This window comes from Elgaria multicarinata, chromosome 5 (assembly GCF_023053635.1).
Source record: "Elgaria multicarinata webbii isolate HBS135686 ecotype San Diego chromosome 5, rElgMul1.1.pri, whole genome shotgun sequence".
In the NCBI taxonomy this organism is placed as follows: Eukaryota; Metazoa; Chordata; class Lepidosauria; order Squamata; family Anguidae; genus Elgaria; species Elgaria multicarinata.
Genome location: NC_086175.1, coordinates 86036864 through 86054546, shown reverse-complemented (window position 1 = coordinate 86054546; position 17683 = coordinate 86036864). Strand labels below are relative to the sequence as shown.

Sequence of the window (17683 nt, the reverse complement as noted above, 5' to 3'; positions counted from 1 at the left end):
GATCACCAAATCTCTTGCACTCACTGTTCTTAAAAGTACAATTGGCTTATAGGATGCCTTTGACCCTGAATCTAGAAGTCCTCTTATATTAATAATACTTTATTACTGAGAGAAGCTGCCCAATTCATAAAATCTTAATGTGGGAAGGATTTATAACATGTATCCACATGTCAGAAAGGCATAGGAATGCCAAGCATACAGCAACAGTTCAGCATCCCCATTCCTCTACAAACAGAAGACTGTATATAAACATATGGAAATGACTTGCGTTAATACAAAATGATTTAAAATCGTCAGCTCTGCTGGTTCCACTTCAAGCAAATAGTTTCACAGGAACTGCTTTACCACAGAGACAATAAAGCATGGATTCACTTCATTTTTCCTCTTGCTAAATACTCAAGTGGAGCCCAGAGGCTGTCCTATACACTGGAGTAGCACCCAATATCCAAATTCAGAAAAGTATGTGCCATTAAATACACATTATTCTGCTTCATGCATTGCCAAAGTCTTCTGACAATTGTACACTCAGCTTATTTTCATTTGGTGGTGGGGCGGGGAGAGGGATACCATATTGAGTAATCTACAAACACAAATCATTGATGGGGTCAACACAATCTAGTCCCTCAAGAAGAAGGAGGGATATTGAGCTGTCTGAGTACAGTGTGGATTTGTGAAGCGTGGGTTTGAATGATGTAATCTTCTAGATTGCTTCCACTTAAATATGCAAGGCATAATATGGAGTTTTATCTGTATGGACTCCCATTAATTTTAATTAGACTGGCACAGTTTAACTCCTTTGTAATTCTTTGGTAGTCTTTACAAATAAATACTCTCTACTGAGCGCAATTTTATCATTAAAAATTAATTTTCTGCTAACACTTCTAAAACTGCGTGTACACATTAATTTCCCCCAAAATCCTCCAGGACTTCTTAAAATTCTGCCATGAATTGATGAGAGCAGTAATGTACAGCGACCCTTTGAACTAATCAACATGTAAGACTAGGCTGCTGTTTTTTTTAATAATCCCCGAGGAATCATTCGTTAATATAAATTAAGGACTTTAAAACAAGTTAAGCATGCTGTGCCCAATTGGGAAGGGCTGGTGAGTTGTGATAACAATGGATCAGTTAATGTGTGTTGTATTTTCTACACTTTTGAAGCAGATATGGAAGCTGTGAGTTACCACTGAAACTTTGAACAACTGCTGTAAACTGGACTATTGCCACACACACACACACACACACACATATGCAAACAAATTGCAAGCAACAACCAAAGGGCAATTTTCACATTGACAAAGAGAATTTAAGAGTACTTTCAAAAATTATGCTTACAACTTATCAAGCATTCCTTTTCATAACAAGTGTTCAAAAATTAGTGCAGCCTGGTGATAATTTTCTGGTGGTGTACTGCATAGAACATTTATAATTACATCTGCCTTCTATTTATGAGCTTGGTTGGATATCGGAAGAACACAGGAATCGTATCAGGTCAGGCAGGGTCAGCATCAACAGTAGGCATCATTGGACCTTTGCTGAGGGCCCACACCCTAGCAGAGGCCTACTGGAAAGAGCTCCCTTGGAGTTCCTTCTCCTCTTTGCCATTGCAACCTGCTTGTTCACCTGCCTCTTACTCTTGGTTCTCCTTGAGTCACACACAATTAGCTCCCAACTCAATAGAATCTGCAAATGATTTTTTTATGTTCTCCTTTGTAAGTGTATGACTACCATTCATTCCCTGGGATGGAAGAATGAATAGTAGTCATACACTTACAAAGAAAGGGTGACGAATTGTCAGGTTTTCCCCAGATTTATCTGGGTTTTTGTTCTATTCTGGGTGCCACGGGGATTTTCTGTAATTTTCTATAATGTCTGGGAATGGCATGCTTTCTCTTTTAAGGCTACCATTAGCATTGCGGGGTGTGTGTGTGTGTGATGTATTTTCCAGAGGGATGTCATTCCCCACACACACACACACTGCTCCAATCAGGGCCTTAAAGGGGAAAGTGTGTCATTCCTGGACATTATAGAAAAGGTGCCAATTGGAACAGTGGGGGAATGACACACTTTCCCCTCCTTTAAAGCCCCAATTGGACCATGGTGGGGGGATCATGTGCTTTCTGGAGGCCCCCCAGTATCCTCTTTTTTGGGGGTCCCAAATATGGTCACCCTATTTAATGGAATGGCCTAGCCCTCATTGAGTGAGGCATCATGGAGGCTCTCTGAACCGCCCAGAGAGCTTCGGCTATTGGGCAGTATAAAAATGTAATAAATAAATAAATAAATAAAATTATTCAGCTGCCCTTTTCTGATTGAGCTTTGGGCAGGTTTAAATCTAAAATGGGCATTATTCTGAATTCACAAATGTTATTTAAATCACATTTAGATCAAGTTCCTTGGTCGCTGTGATGCATGCCCCTACTGTAACCAGACCATTGTCACATGTTGTAGGTGGGATTAACTATGGAGGTTGTTCAGAAGCTAAGTCAGAATGCAATAGCCAGGTTGATTTCTGGTGCTAATTTTAGAAAACATATATTGTGAAAATTGTATGATAATCATTAGTTGCCTACTTGCTAAAAGCATATATTGTGAAAATTGTATGATAATCATTAGCTGCCTACTTGCTAAAAACATATATTGTGAAAATTGTATGATAATCATTAGCTGCCTACTTGCTTCTGGATTAACTTTAAGGAACTGATGCTTTTCTTTAAAAAATCCTTTGTGATCTGAGCCTGGGAAGTTGAGGAAATATCTTCTCCCGTGCATACTCTTTAAGATCCAGTACAGAAAATCTGTGAATGATTCCACTCTCTATTAGTCTAGTAGGCATTTTCGAAAAGGACTGTTATGTGAATGTCCTGCAAATGAGTTAACTGCTGAAGTTCAGAGGTCTTATGATCTTGGTCCAATGAACAAGATATACAGTTTTGAAAGGAAAGCTGACTGCAACTAATGTACTTCTTTGATTTAGTTTGACCTCTGGCTGCTATATAGTCTTTTTGTTATGTATTCTCTCATTCACTTTTTCTTTTAGTTGATTTTATTGATTTGATAAGTATTGTCTTACATTGTTGTTGCCCACTTTAGGAAGCTTTGATATGGAAAATTGGATTATAAACCTTCTAATGAATAAATAACACAAATCAATTATCCATTAACGTATTTTTGTTTGTTTTGGACATGTTTTTCTTTGTTGTAACACTCAGGTGACTTAAAACAGTGGAATACATACGAACCAAAGAAGAGCCATGATGGATCAGACCAAAGACCTATATAGTCCACCATTCTGTTCACACAGTGGCCAGCCAGATGCCACAAGTAGGACATGAGCATAATAGCACCCTCCTGCTCATGTTCCCTAGCAACTGGTATTCAGAGACATGCTGACTCTGATACTGAATTTAATATACAGCAATAATGACTAGTAGCCAATGATATCCTTATCCACCATGAATGACATGAATCCCCATTTAAAGCTGTTGTAAGTCTGTTCACACTACGCTGGATGGAACCCCATGTATAATTTTTGTGAACCGCCCAGAGAGTTTCGGCTATTGGGCAGTATAAAAATGTAATAAATAAATAAATAAATAAATAAATAAATAAATAAATAAATAAATGTATAAGGAATGTTGTCTTGGGGGAACAAGTAAAAAATGCAAGTCCCATGGTGACTGTGCATGCTGAATGAATACTGTCCCATGATGACTGTTCTGCATGCATTTTGCACTGGCTCTTTTTGACAGCTAGTAAGGAACAAAAGGGAAAAGTTGTTATTCAGGGTTAATTAGTTCAGAGCTTTAAAGGTCTGTCCTTGTCCCAGAGAGAGAGAGACAGAGAGAGAGAGAGAGGAGAAAGGATATTTCTTGTCCCAGCCTGGTAGGACTCTTTCTTCCCCATTAAAAGTACTGTCACGTGACAGGAGAAATCACACTAGCCTCATTGTGCTCCAACCTATATCTGGACTGGAGCCACAAAGTGAATTCAGCAACACAACTGAATTCACCTTGGCATAGCTGGAGAAATTTCTTAACATCCCTAGTATGTATTGCTAACATTTGCATCACATAGGCAATACTGATAGCACAGTGAAGACTGATGGATAGGAACATAAAGGGAGAAGGCTTGAGCACTCAAGCCTCGCCTGTCAGAGTAGGAGATCTGGGTGTATTTTGCTTTCATACTCCTCTCTGGAAAGCCTGGTTTTGTAACAAGGCAGCATTTGAAATCCTTAACGTATGCTGTCTGCATACAAAATCAGTGTGCCATTATCATTTACATGTGTTCTATAGACACCCCCGTGTGGCTGTTCCATGAACAAGGTTACCAGCATTATTATCTTCTGTAGATTTCTCATTCATATATATATATATATATATATATATATATATATATATATATATATATATAAAAATCTCAACACCTGAAATGAGAGTTTAAAAGGCAGTCCAAGAAGCATTTAAAACTTCCTAATAGTTTTTCAGGCCCTTTTGTCTACAGGTTTCATATTTTGTTTTTCAAAGCTATTGAGGCTGGATATCTGCATTGCTAAACCAAGATATGTGGAATAAATGCAGCCAGTGAGTAAGGCTGCAATCATATACACCATTACCTGAAAGTAAGCCCCACTTAACTCAAGGGGATTTACTTCTAAGTAGACATGCACAGGCTTGCAGTTATTTCTAAAAAAGCAAGATCCTGGGTTCTGGCTCCCTGGAAACTTCACCTTCTAACTGGTAAACACTGCCCTTAATCCCAGATATGGGCCTGGAAATTTCATCTGGTGCAGAATACAACAGCAAGAATTGACTGGGGCCAATTTGGGGGGAGTATATGCATTGCCATAATGACTGCACCAGCTTCCTGGACTAGAGACCCTTGGTCTGAGCCAGCATGGCTCTTCTTCTATTCTTATGCAAGCTCCACCTTTTCAGCCTTGCCTCTCTTGCCATTGCAATTCATTTGCCTCTGACTTTGGACTCAAAGCTTCATCCTACCTACCTGCTTCCCTCGGATTATCCCCGTAGCACTAAGCTTTCGAGGTTGTTGTTGTTTTTGGTACCGGGTGACAGCGATCCTTAGTATACCAGGAAGTGAGTTTAAGGGTGGAAATGTAAAACATCATAAAAAATCAACAGATGACCCAATTCAATTCAAATTTGGTATGTTGAAAGCTCTCCCTAGTATCTATTACTGTGCCAATTTTGGTGTCTTTATCTTTAAAGCTTACGCAGATGTAAGCATTTCTTTAAAATCCTGCTCCTGCCCCCCAGCAGCGGCTCAGAAGATACGCTCAAAAAGTAGGCACTAAATAGGGTGAATCTTTTTGCTTTATTGCACAATTAAGACAGGATGCATGGGAGTACTTCACAATCAAAGTATAACAGTATAACGCTGGTGTGATAAAGCTCTCAGTCTGCCCCATCAGATTATATTTACTCTTCCCAGGCTTGGAGAGGGCAGATGAAAAGAAGCCAGAAGGAAGAGTGGCAGGACCCCACATCCCAAGCCCCTACTGGAAAGTGGGCTATTTTTTTTTAACATAAATGGCACTTTGCATGTATTTCATATACTTCTGGGTATTCCCTAGAATTTTAAAGAAAGAATTTACACACACACACACACAGAGAGAGAGAGAGAGAGAGAGAGAAATGGTGATAACTAAAAGGGCCCTGGGATACATAAAATAGTTAGCTAAATAATTTATTTTATGGTCAGTTCATATCTTTGATTAAAGTGCTATACATCTCCACACTTGTCTGAAGTATTTTCTTATTCTGTCTCCCACTTTGCTTTTCTGTGTTTTTGGTGTTTCCATCCACTGCTGCCTTTTAAACAGGTTCAACCCCCAGAGGCACTAGCTCAAATGAAGCCCTCCATTACAACACATTCTGATAAAACAGAAACTCTTGGTTATTTATTTATTTATTTATTTATTTAAACATTTGTATCCCGCCCTATATCACAGGATCCATTTTTACTATTAAACTAAGGCTGCAATCTTATACACTAGGGGACCCCAAAGTTTTTGGACCTTTGGACACATTTGGGAATTTGAGAAACTGCTGTGGGCACCACCACAAAATGGCACCCATGGAGGATGCAGCTAGTCACATAACGGCTGCTCTCAGGCCCTGGCTAGTCAAAAGACATGGGTAGGGGTGGGAGAGAAATAACAAAGGTAGAGGAAGGTGGAAATAGTAAGGCAAAGGTGTAGAGGGAAGACGAAGAGGGAAGGAGAGGGAGACATAGTGGGATAAAGAGGTGGGGGGAGAAATAGTGAGGTCAGAGGCTGGGAATGGAGAGAAACATCAATAGAAAGGGGTGCATGTGAAAGAAAGAGCAAGGCTAGGGGCTAGTAAGTGAGAGAAAGGGAGCCTAGGGATTGGAAAGGGAGAGAAATAGTGAAAAAAGAAGTTGTTGGAGGGAAATAGCAAGGCTAGAGGATTGTAGTGGGAGTGGAGAGAGTGCAAAGGGGAAAGGTCTGTGTGGGGCCAGTACGGCACGCTTTTCTTCTCTTCCTGCCTGTTGATCAGCAGTGAGTTCAGGAAAAGAAAGAGAACCTGGCACCCTAACAGTTTCAAATTTTTAACTAAAAATATTTTTGAAGTGGGTGCCATTGGATCTCTGTGGGTGCTGCATTGGGGACCTCTTCTATACTTGCTTACCTGGAAGTAAGTACCATTGACTGTAATAGGACTTCCTCTGAGTAGACATGCATAGGATTGCAGTGTAACTTTTCTTTCCCATATCACTTGCATTTCTAGACTAAAACAAAGTCTCAACTTTTGTATTTTTCTTTGAGATATGACATTGAAATCCATAGCAATGATGCTTAAAATGTTTATATAAACTTGATGTGAATCTACAATTATTTTTACAGTTTCCTTAATGGCATTCTGTTTTAATAGCTGTGCTTACTCACTGCTCTTCTGCTTGCTAAGGCAAATAATGTGCTTGTCTAATGTGATCGAAATTGCAGACAGAAGCAAAATCTATAATATCTAATTTGCTAAGTCTAATTTTGCACTTTTTCATATGAAATGCAAATTTTGTAAGTTAAAGGCACAGATGTAACCATTACCCATAAGATCTTGGGTGGGAAGCTATTTTTAGTTCTTGTGGGCTAAGATCTTGTGTGCAGCCTCATCCATACCACGAAATGCAAATCAAGGGTATATGGAGTGACTCTGGTCTGAATGTGTATTGTATTGCAGAAGCACAGAAGGTAAAATACCTGCATCTAGTCCATAATTGCTCTTCTCTTACTGGATCAGTGCAACCCATGTTTTGTGAAAATATGGGACAGTCTTTCTTCCTAAATACTTAGAACTGGATATTCTGTTGTTGTTGTTGTTGTTGTTGTTGTTGTTGTTGAAATTGCTTTGGTCAGCGCGTTCCCCTTCTCATTTCAATAGCAGCTGACCTGTGAATGCCACAGATTTGCAGATCTGCATTTGGCATTTTGTGTATACATAATTGGGATTCTTCCCCATATTCAAGCACTGCAGGAGTTTGCTTCATTATTAAAGACACATGATGCCTGCTGTACTGATTTTCCCATGGGCAATGGAGCTAATAAAAGAATGAAAGAAACTGTATCTATAAATTAAATCCTATAATGATTTTTTTTTAAGCATTGGAAGGACTGCAAAAACAAATTGCCATTTTTCTTCTCTCTCTCTCTCTCTCTCTCTCTCTCTCTCTCTCTCTCTCTCTCTCTCTTTGAGATTAATTTTGTAGCGGAAACTGGATTCAACACTTGCTGTCTAATATGGGGCACTGTCAAGGAATTAATCTGTCCTGTCCAGGGTTCTATGAAAAAGATATGGGTATAGTAATTTGAAGTTTTGTATTTTTCTTCCCTGGCACAGCACGGAGTTCAAGAGCAACCATTTCCAGAGCCAGGCCCTTTCTACACCTAAGGATTATCCCAGGAAAATGGAGGGATTGTCTCTGCCTGCTCCCGGGATCCCCTGTGTGTCATTTGCATGCACAGGGATGATCCCGGGGGGGGGGGGGGAAGGCAGGTGTAGAAATGACCTCAGTTTCCTTTGCAGATTGTGTACTTGATGTATGGTGTTTTTATATGTTTCTTTGTAAATATCATCACCATTCATTATCGCCATCAGTTATTTGCATGCCACTTTTCCATGAGAAATTTTATCCAAAGCAGCTTACAATACACAAGAGAGCAGAAATTCACAGCCAGTTATAAACATCCCCATATCAAAACAGTTCAATAGCAATTTCATATGATACAGATAGAAATAACATAGTATCAAGTACATAATAATGTGATGTACTTTAAAATGATACGTCATATTATGATCCTGCTGATTATTATTTATGATATATGTATTATTATTTCTGGAGGGATAGCCACGTTTGTTTGTTTGTTTCAGCAAAAGGAGCAAAGTATTTTAGCATCTTATAGACTAACAAATTTACTACGGCATAAGCTTTCATGGACTAGGCCCCCATCTTAACGGCGGCGCTTTGGCACCACGAGGCCTCCAGCTCCCACACTTGAATTCCGCACTTGCAAGTACGGATTTCCCACCACAGCTGCCATTGCGCTGAGCACTGGGAGGGATGTGGGAGGAACAAGGCAGCCAGAGGAGGATGAGGAGAGGGACGCAGGGCATCCAAACCACCTCACCTCCCTCTGGCTGCCCATTCTCTCCCCCCCCCACACACACACTTTTTAAAAAAAATTAATTAAAAAATCAGGGGGGGGAGGAACAGGCCCCGTTCCTCTCCCCCCCCCCCATTTTAAATTTTTTTACCACGGGGCTCTCCTAAGCTCCTGGAGGTCCGCCTCCTTCCCTGTCCAGCCGATGCCATCACGGGGTGCAATCGGTTGTGATACACCTCTGCAGACAAAAAAGTCAGGGGAACTGCCCGACTTTTTCAGCATTGTTTCTGGGGTTTGCCCCTGGCTGGCTTCGCAATGGCAACTGCGACATGTAGATGACCTGCTCATCTACATGATGCAAACAAACCCTAGGTTTCACTTCATCAAAAAGTGCGTGCCATAATACATGTGTTAGGTTTGAAGGTGCTACAAGACTCTTTGTTGTTTGATTCCATTATGAGCAATGTGGAAGCAAAACAGAACAAAAACAGGCAGTGTTAGCATAGTGTTACAGCCTCTAAGGGTGCTTCTTACCAGACAGCTCTGAAAAACATAAACTCAGTCTGATTCTTTCTCTATAGACAAATTCAAGACTGCCTTCTTGTCCCAGCCCTCCCTTCTTGACACAGACCCTCCCAGGATGCTGGTGTGAGACACCGCCCTGCCAGATAGGTGTTCACGGCATTGGGAACCTACAAAGAGCTGTTTATCTATTCATTTGGCACAACAATAACATAAGAGGAGCCTTGCTACTTCAGACCAAAAATCTATCTTGTGCAATGTTCTGTCCCCATTAACAGCCAGCCACTGAGAGCTTTGGCTATTGGGCAGTCTAGAAATGTAATAAATAAATAAATGCCTCTGGGAAGCCTGCAAGGAGAGCTCAAAAAGTGACATCCCTCTCCCAGGGGCTGTCTTCATGGTGCCGGACTGGTGCCGCCTCACTCACCAACACCACACTTTCCCTCTCCTAGGGTGGCCTCGGGTAATCCCAATGCTGAGGAGGGAGTGTGGGATTTCTGGGTGGCCATCTGGGCCCTGGAGCTGCCCCCGCCTTCTTCCTGGTAAAGATGACCAATTGCTGGTCACTTTCCACCAGTCTCCACCCCTGTGTTGGCCCCAAATTGGCCGTGGAGTGACGTTACTCAATGGAAGTGCTTCCTTTGAAGAAGTTGGGTTAATTCCCCAACTTTTTCAAATCACAGCATCATGGGGAAGCCCCCTGGTGGCTGCAAACTTGTGCTTGTTTTGTCTAACCAATGGGGCGCAGATCCACAGCCACTGAGGAGCTTTCTCCACATGTAGACAGCACCTCAGTCTTGCTTCCCTGCAACTAGTAGTTAGTGGTACAGTTGCTCCAAACTAGAAGACTCCGTAGTGCCATCATTGTTGCTACAATCCTGTACCTACTTACCTGGGAGCAAATCCCATTGATCTCAATGACACTTATGTCTGTGTAGACATGTATAAGATTGCACTGTTTTAGCCTTATCCTATAACAAAGGAATTGGGTTAATTCATTTAGGACCTACATGAATTAGCCTGATTCCACTGGAAAGTTGCACCAGCTATTGGCACTGGCAGACTTTTTGGCAGTGAAAATGAATTATTCAGGCTGAAGAAATACTTTCTCTTATCTATCCTGAATTGACTGCCAGGTAAATTCATTGCTGTATTAGAAAGGGAGAAAACTGTGTCTCCTTGCCCACTTTCTTCACACATGCCCAATATTTAAACCTCTAATGCAGTTCTCCCTACCCCACCTTTGTTCATCCTTTTTCTGAACAAAAAATAACCCAGATGTCTCCTGGAGAAGGTGCTCTAGTCTCCTAATAATTCTGAGTGCTGTGTAGGAGACCAGGATATCTGAAGGATCAACTCTTCCCATTTGAACCTATTTATATTCTGAGAGACTCAGGAGAGGCCTCAGTCCATGCACTGGGTGGGTACACAACAATGGCTTCTTCTTCCCCCCACCCACCCCCGGTAGTGGTGTTCAAACTATGGAATTTCTTGCCTTGGGAGACTTGCCTAGATCAAGCCTTTCAACAAGTGATTTGACCTGGGCAATAGCTAAATCAGCCTTCCCTAACCTGGTGCCTTCCAGACATTTCAGACCTTGATTATCATCTGATAGGAGTTAAAGTCCCAAACATCTGGAGGGCATCAGGTTGGGGAAGGCTGAGCTAAATTGGTCTGGTGGTTTTATTCCCTATTGATGATGTTTTGTTTTCCTTTTTATCTATGCCTATCTACAGAATGAATGAATTCCTTTATTTGCATCAGCCACAGGCCTTAGCATTTGAAATAAAATGTACAAAAGTATAAAAGCAAGATTGTACTTGACCAAAATTACCCAAGTTGCATTCTAAAAAATTACATTAAATACAAATTCCAGAATTAATACAAGTCTTTACACATAAAATAAGAATAAGTAAATAGAACAAATAAACTTCTGTACAGTCAAAGGAGCTGTAAGAAATTAGGACTCTGATAAAATGGTAGATCTTATTTGATAGCACCTGCTAAAAATCTTGCAGTTTTTGCTGTCACCTGCTTATTTTGGTCTGCAAGAAGGTAAGACACAGAAGCAATAACTGACCGCCCTGGAATAGATTACAGTAGTGGAGCGATCACCTCTTTCTATCTACAGACATTTTTTTAAAATAAATAAATAAATAAAACTGAGACTTTTTTTGCTGTGTCACAGGAATTCAATTCTCAAAAGTATTTTTGATGTTTCTCAACTATTCCTCAGACTACCAGACACCGAGAGACTTGGATAAGATATCACCACAGGAAAAAAATGTATTTAGCATGTTGTACTTCAAGCTGCTGAGAACATGCTGTGCCTATGAGTGTATACTTTGCCCAGCTGTCAGTTCTGTTACTGAGGAAGACTGAGAAAGCAGACAGGCAGCATTTCTCTCTTGAGAAGGCTGCCAAGCAGCTGTGCAAAAGGCAATCCTCCTATAGTGTATTCCTTCCATTAAAAAGACAAGCAGGATTGTCAAATATCTAGGCATGGTTGGGATGTTTAAAGGTATTATATTGTTTGTTCATCAAGGCCATGAATACTTTACTGCCTGAGGCAAAGGGCAAGATGGCAGCCCCCTACAGAAGCCAACTGCACTGGCAGTTGAATCTTACTTCACCACTGCTGATAAGAAAGCACTCTCCATCTCACTTGAGGGTACCAGGCTCACTTCAAGGGTGCAGGACATATTGCCTGGAACACACAGCTCTGTCCTCCAACAGGGGGAGATGACCAAAGAACTGCTTCCCATTCCAAACCACCGAGCATCTGTTGCCTGAGGTGACTACCTCTTTCCGCTTAAAGGTAGGGCCAGCCCAGCCCTGCTATTCATATGCTACTCAGTTGTGAGCTCCAGGTAAACTACCAGGCCTGGCAGAACCAACTGGCATATTAAGGCAGTTGCCAAGGGGCTCACTGTTGCTCCCTCTTTCCTTCCCCCACCTAGCCTTGAAGCTGCTTCTGCTAACTCCATCATCTCCTCTTCACTCTCCTTTCTCTGTGTGTAGATGTCCTATGGAATGGAGGGATGAGAGGACAAGAGAGAGGAACTGTAGCCACTTGCATTGTAGGAGGGGAGCTATACTAAGGAGCAAAGCAAATGAGGATTTGGTTTTGGGAATTGCACTGAGCAACGTGGGGCCATTGAGTGTCCCAACAGAATTAGGCCTATTGGAGGAGACCAGTCCTGGTAAATATTGGAAGTGCCAATGTGGGATGCATCAACAGAATATTCTTTCAGAGATGTAGTGAGGCCTTCATTCCAATGAAAGGACTGCTTAGCATTTGTAGGTCAAGGTCTAATGATGCCCATGTGCAGAGGACTGGGGCTCCTCATGGTAATGGAGTCCTGTTTCTATTATTAATTGACAATGCGGATGGAGGTAGGTATAAATTCTCCAGTTCTTTCACCTTCTTTTCTTTTTCTGTTCTAAGGCTCCATAAATTATCATCTCATATATAGAAGAACTCCATGAGTAGGATGTTTAAGATCAGTTTTGGTATGGACACATTTTAAATATTATCAATGGAAGAGCACATACTGAAAGTAATGTCTAGGGAGGTTCTCCTTTGGAGATGCCTACAGAGCCATGTCTCCGTTGTCCAGGTTAGGCTTCTTCAGGAGTGGTCTAATTGCCGCCTCTTTTAAAGAGGCCGGCACCACTCCCTCTCTCAAGGAGGCATTTACAACCTCCTGGACCCAGCCGGCGATCCCCTCCTTATTTGATGTAATGAGCCATGAGGGGCAAGGGGCAAGCACACAGGTGGTTGACCGGACTTGGCCAAGCACCTTGTCCACATCCTCGGGCCTTACTAACTGAAACTCATCCAATAAAGCTGAACCGGACGGCACTCTGAACGCCTCTACTAGTGGAGCTGCATTAAGTGTGGTGTCCAATTCATGACGAATCTGAGCGACTTTATCTTCAAAGTGCCGTGCAAACTCGTCACAGCGTGCTACCGAGGGTTCAACTATCTCACGCCCTGGCCCAGAGTGTAACGAACCACTCGGAAAAGCTCCACCGGACGACACTGAGAAGACGCAATGCTGGTGGAAAAGAACTGTCTCTTTGCCACCCTCACCGCCACAGAGTAGGCTCGATAGTGAGCTCTAACCCGTGTTCGATCAGACCCAGCACGAGTTTTCCTGTTGGCTTGCTCCTTGACCCTGCCTCCTGACTTGCTCTTTGCTTCTGGCTACTGTCATGTTATGTTACTCCTAGTTCCCAGCCCCCCTCAGACTGCTGCCCATAACAGCCCTGACAAGAAAATAAACTTAGGTTGAAATCCTATGCACACCTACCTGGAAGTAAGTTCTATTGATTTAATGGGACTTCTTGCTCTGTAGACATGGATTGGATTGGATTGTCAGTTGGCTTGCAGTGTCTGGGTAAAATGTGGATATTTTTAGTTTTTTATTTGTTTGTGTTTGCTTTTACCTCCGAATAATGTGTTGACTTTGTAAAGTTTCATTTAACATTTTCTTGCCTTCAAACTACAAATTATTTGGTTTTCTATTTTCCATAGCAATCAGGTTCACCTAAAATAAGTAGCATGTGTGCAAAAATAATTCTTAAGAAGTTTTATATAAGCATTCTTTAAGTAAGTAGAGTCCAATGAAATTCAAGCTTTTTATTTTTCTAGATTCTCAGTTTTGACACCTACCTAGACCCTTCAGGTGCTCCCACCAAATGAGGTGGAGGTGGGTGACTATTAAGGAGAAAGCCTTTTCAGTGGTGGCACCCCATTATAGAATGCTCTACACAGGGAGGCTCACCTGGCACCCACATTATGATAAGTTTGGTGCCAGGTGGAGACCTTTTCATCCTCACAGGCATTTAAAAAACTGTTTTAGTTCTTTTAGATCATTTCACTTGTCATTTGCTGCTGGATTTACTTTGGTTTTATGTCTTTGCTGCTGGGTTTTATTATGTGCTGTTTTTATTTGTTGTTTTATTGCCTGTATTTTATGTTTTTAATGTTTTGTACACCACCCACAGAACCTGGGTTATTGGGTGGTTTAAAAGTACAATCAGTCAATCAATCAAACTTTATTGCTAGGCCCATTGCGATCAATAAAGATAGCAGCAATAAAAGCAGCGTTCAACCAGTCTACATTTGCTTATTTTAATGTTTTGATTTATTCTCTTAATCATGTTCTCAGCTTCAATAGATGTAAATGCATTTGCTCACATCTACCCCTTGCTAGTCTTCTCTCTTCCTCGGTGTTCCCCAATAGCTTTCAGGACTGTATGCTTCTTGGAAGTTGGACTCTGTCAAAGTTTTACTGATGAAATACGTAACTATCATCTACACTGAGGGCGCTGTATAAATATCAATTAAAGCAATAAATTTTAACATTGCTGTAATGAAAATGTGCATATAATATTGTGCTGTTTTTAAAGCACAATATTATAAAAAACATATTAAAATATTATAAAAACAATATTTTAAAAACATAGTGGAATCTAGAAAGCTGCTGTTTACCGAATCACAGCATATTGGTTTATCTAGCTTGGTACTGGCTACACCATCTTTCCCTGCCTTGAGACCCTCCTGCAGACATGATTGTCTACAGTTCTCAGCATCCCCAGCCACCATGACCCATGATCAAGTGGGATGGGAATTGCAGGCCATAGAGAAAACTTCACAATAAAATCCTGTGCTGTTTATTGTTTTGCTTTCAATTGAATTTTATTCTTTTTAAATGTTTGTATTGCATTTTACATTTTTAATTGTGTTTTAAAATGGCTTTTCAAGTTTTGTAACTGGTTGTAATTTTCCCTGAGCACTTTAGTTCCTGGGAAGATTAGAAATGTACTAAATAAACAATAAAAAAAGTATGTCTTTGGACAGTGCAGCACAAGACGTAGTGATGGCAATGAACAAGGATAAGGGATTTGACAAATTTATAGAAGACAAGTCTATCAATAACTACTAGTCATCATGATGGCTATATAGTACCCTTCGTAATATATGCTCATGTCCTGTATGTGGGCCTCCCACAGCTACTTGATTGGCCACTGCGGGAACAGGATGCTACGCTTTTGGCCTGTTCCAGCATGCCTCTGATATTCTTATGGCTCAGATTGGGAAAGGTTGGTTTGCACTGACTGTCAGCCGCTCTCCAGGATTTGAGACAGGAATCTTTTCCAGATTTACCTGGTGATCCCAGGGATTGAACCTGGGACCTTTTGTATGTTAAGCTTCTGCTCTACAACCAAATGATTGTCATCCCAGTTATAATTCAAGAAATGGTGCAAAGAAAACAACATGAATGGTTTCCCCTCAAAAAAATGTATTCAATAAAAGATTTTAATAATTTGCTTGCTTTCTGTACTTAATTTATCTCATCTCCCCATATTACTTTGTTATATATAATTAATTTTTGCTTCCTCCTAAGGTTTTCTGGCCTCACTAATACCTGTGACATGGAGAGATCTGATGAACTGCATATTTTAATTCTTCTGGCCTAGGAGGGTAAGAGCTTAAATACTTGAGCCATCAAGCAATTCATCTTCCCCTTGACAAATTGGAATCCCAACTTTCCAGTAATTTTGATCACATCCACCAAGTTAGAAATTGATTTATAAGTTCACTTACTCCATGGCTACAGTAGGGCAGTATGGTTCCCCAGAGAATATGTTCCAGTGCTTTGCTTTATGTATTTTTTAAAAGGATCAAATGCTGAGCTTCCATCACCGACACTAAACCACAATCCCTAAGGAAGTATGACATGAATATTAAGCATCCACCTTTCCTTTCTCTTTAAAATCTGTCCCTTTCTGGCAGTTTGTGCACTATCACTGGCTAAATGTGGCTTACAGGCACTGATGGTATGATTCCCACATGGAATTGCCCTGGTTACAAGGCTTGCTGCATTCAGTTCAGTTATCAGATTAACATGTCTCTGTTAATGAAGGAAACAGCTGTACATTATCAATGAAGAGGAAAGTTTTCCCCAAAAAGAGGGGGGAAAGGGGGAGGGACACACAGATATCCATTAACTTTGCATATGCTAATTTATAGATAGATAGATAGATAGATAGATAGATAGATAGATAGATGCAAATTTAGAAATAGCTGTTAAAATTTCAATAGAAATACAAGATACCTCACCATAACGTGGAAGACTGTGACTAGGTTACCTGGATACCTGCTCAGTCTGCCAACCAGGTGCTAATAGTTGATGGGCAACTTCAATGTCTCCACTGGTCTTGAAACTGGACTTTTATGGTTCTTGAAACTGGACTTTGACTGGATAGCTCTTCAAATAGAGGGCACCTTCAAACACAGGACTGATAGCCCTTCAAAAAGAGGACACATGGACACCCTAAACCTGTGTGAGGAAGAGATAAATGTGTACATTCAGCATATAACATAATCAGGACAAACATGTAACAGTGGAACATTCCAGAAACCAACAAAAACCAGCTGCGGTGTCTGGATAATGGAAAGCTTTGGCTATTGAGTGGTATAGAAATGTAATAAACAAATAAATAAATGGAATCTCCCTACAGGCAGTCCACAATATTTTAGGCATCTAATTTAAAGCATTAAAAAAAACCTGGCTTGCCTGGTGACTGCAACTGAGTTCAGAATGTCTTTATTTCTGGGGGTGAGGTTGTTACAGAATGCAAGAAAATGAATACAACCAGATCATATGCAGAGTTTGGCATGAAATCAATGAGTTTGAACACCCTGAACTCTCCATAATATCAGCTTGTATATCTATTTAACATATATTGACTAATGGTAATAGTTCTTTAATAATATGAACAGATATTTTTACAACTGATCTTGGATAAGCCATTAAAAAAGAAACACCTCTATTTCTTTTCAGTGACATTCCCTTATTCTGCTTTCTTAAGAGACAGTTTAGTTGTTTTGTATTTCACTCTGCATGATAGAGTCACAATGGCCTGCATTATGCATGTTCAAATGTTAATATTTCTGTCTCAGAAATGCCATTATCTGCTCTCTTTTATTGCAGAAGTGCCTATGCTTCAAAGAGGATAATCCAGATGCTAAATGCTTTGGGTTGTTTTTCTTGTAACAAAAATTCTCAACTTACAATGCATTTCTTTAAGAGATGCTATTATGTTCAATGAAATAAAAAGCATGTCTGGGAATATTATTGTGTCAGTATATGTGGGTGCAGTCCTACATCACATCTTACCCAGTTCACACACTGCTGAAACACTACTGAAACACACATACAGGATTTCCAGAATGTTGAGTGTATATGAACTGAGCTGAAACCTCACTGGAAGATTTGGAACAAAATTGCTCAGTCAACTAATTTCAGAGAGATAGCAAAACTGAGGAGTCTTTTGGCACTTTAAAGACTCACCGATTTATTGTAGCATATACCTTTAGGAACTAGAACCTACTTAAATAGATGCATGAAGTGTTTCTTCAGTTAGGATGCATGCATACCTACAGTACGTAGTGGAAATAGACATGGTAGACCATGGAGCCAAAAGCCCATGAAATGAAAATTA

The 17683-nt window shown here is 40.6% G+C and overlaps 1 protein-coding gene across 1 annotated transcript in view; it reads left to right on the top strand.

Moving 5' to 3' along the window:
* The window catches only part of GBE1 (1,4-alpha-glucan branching enzyme 1), a 216902-nt gene extending 199651 nt beyond the window's left edge, over nt 1–17251 (top strand). The window contains exons 18-20 of the transcript XR_010025475.1: nt 13824–13875; nt 15583–15659; nt 17173–17251. The gene's annotated coding sequence lies outside the window, so the exon portion shown is untranslated. The remainder of the gene's footprint in view (nt 1–13823; nt 13876–15582; nt 15660–17172) is intronic.
* Nucleotides 17252–17683: the final 432 nt, after the last annotated feature.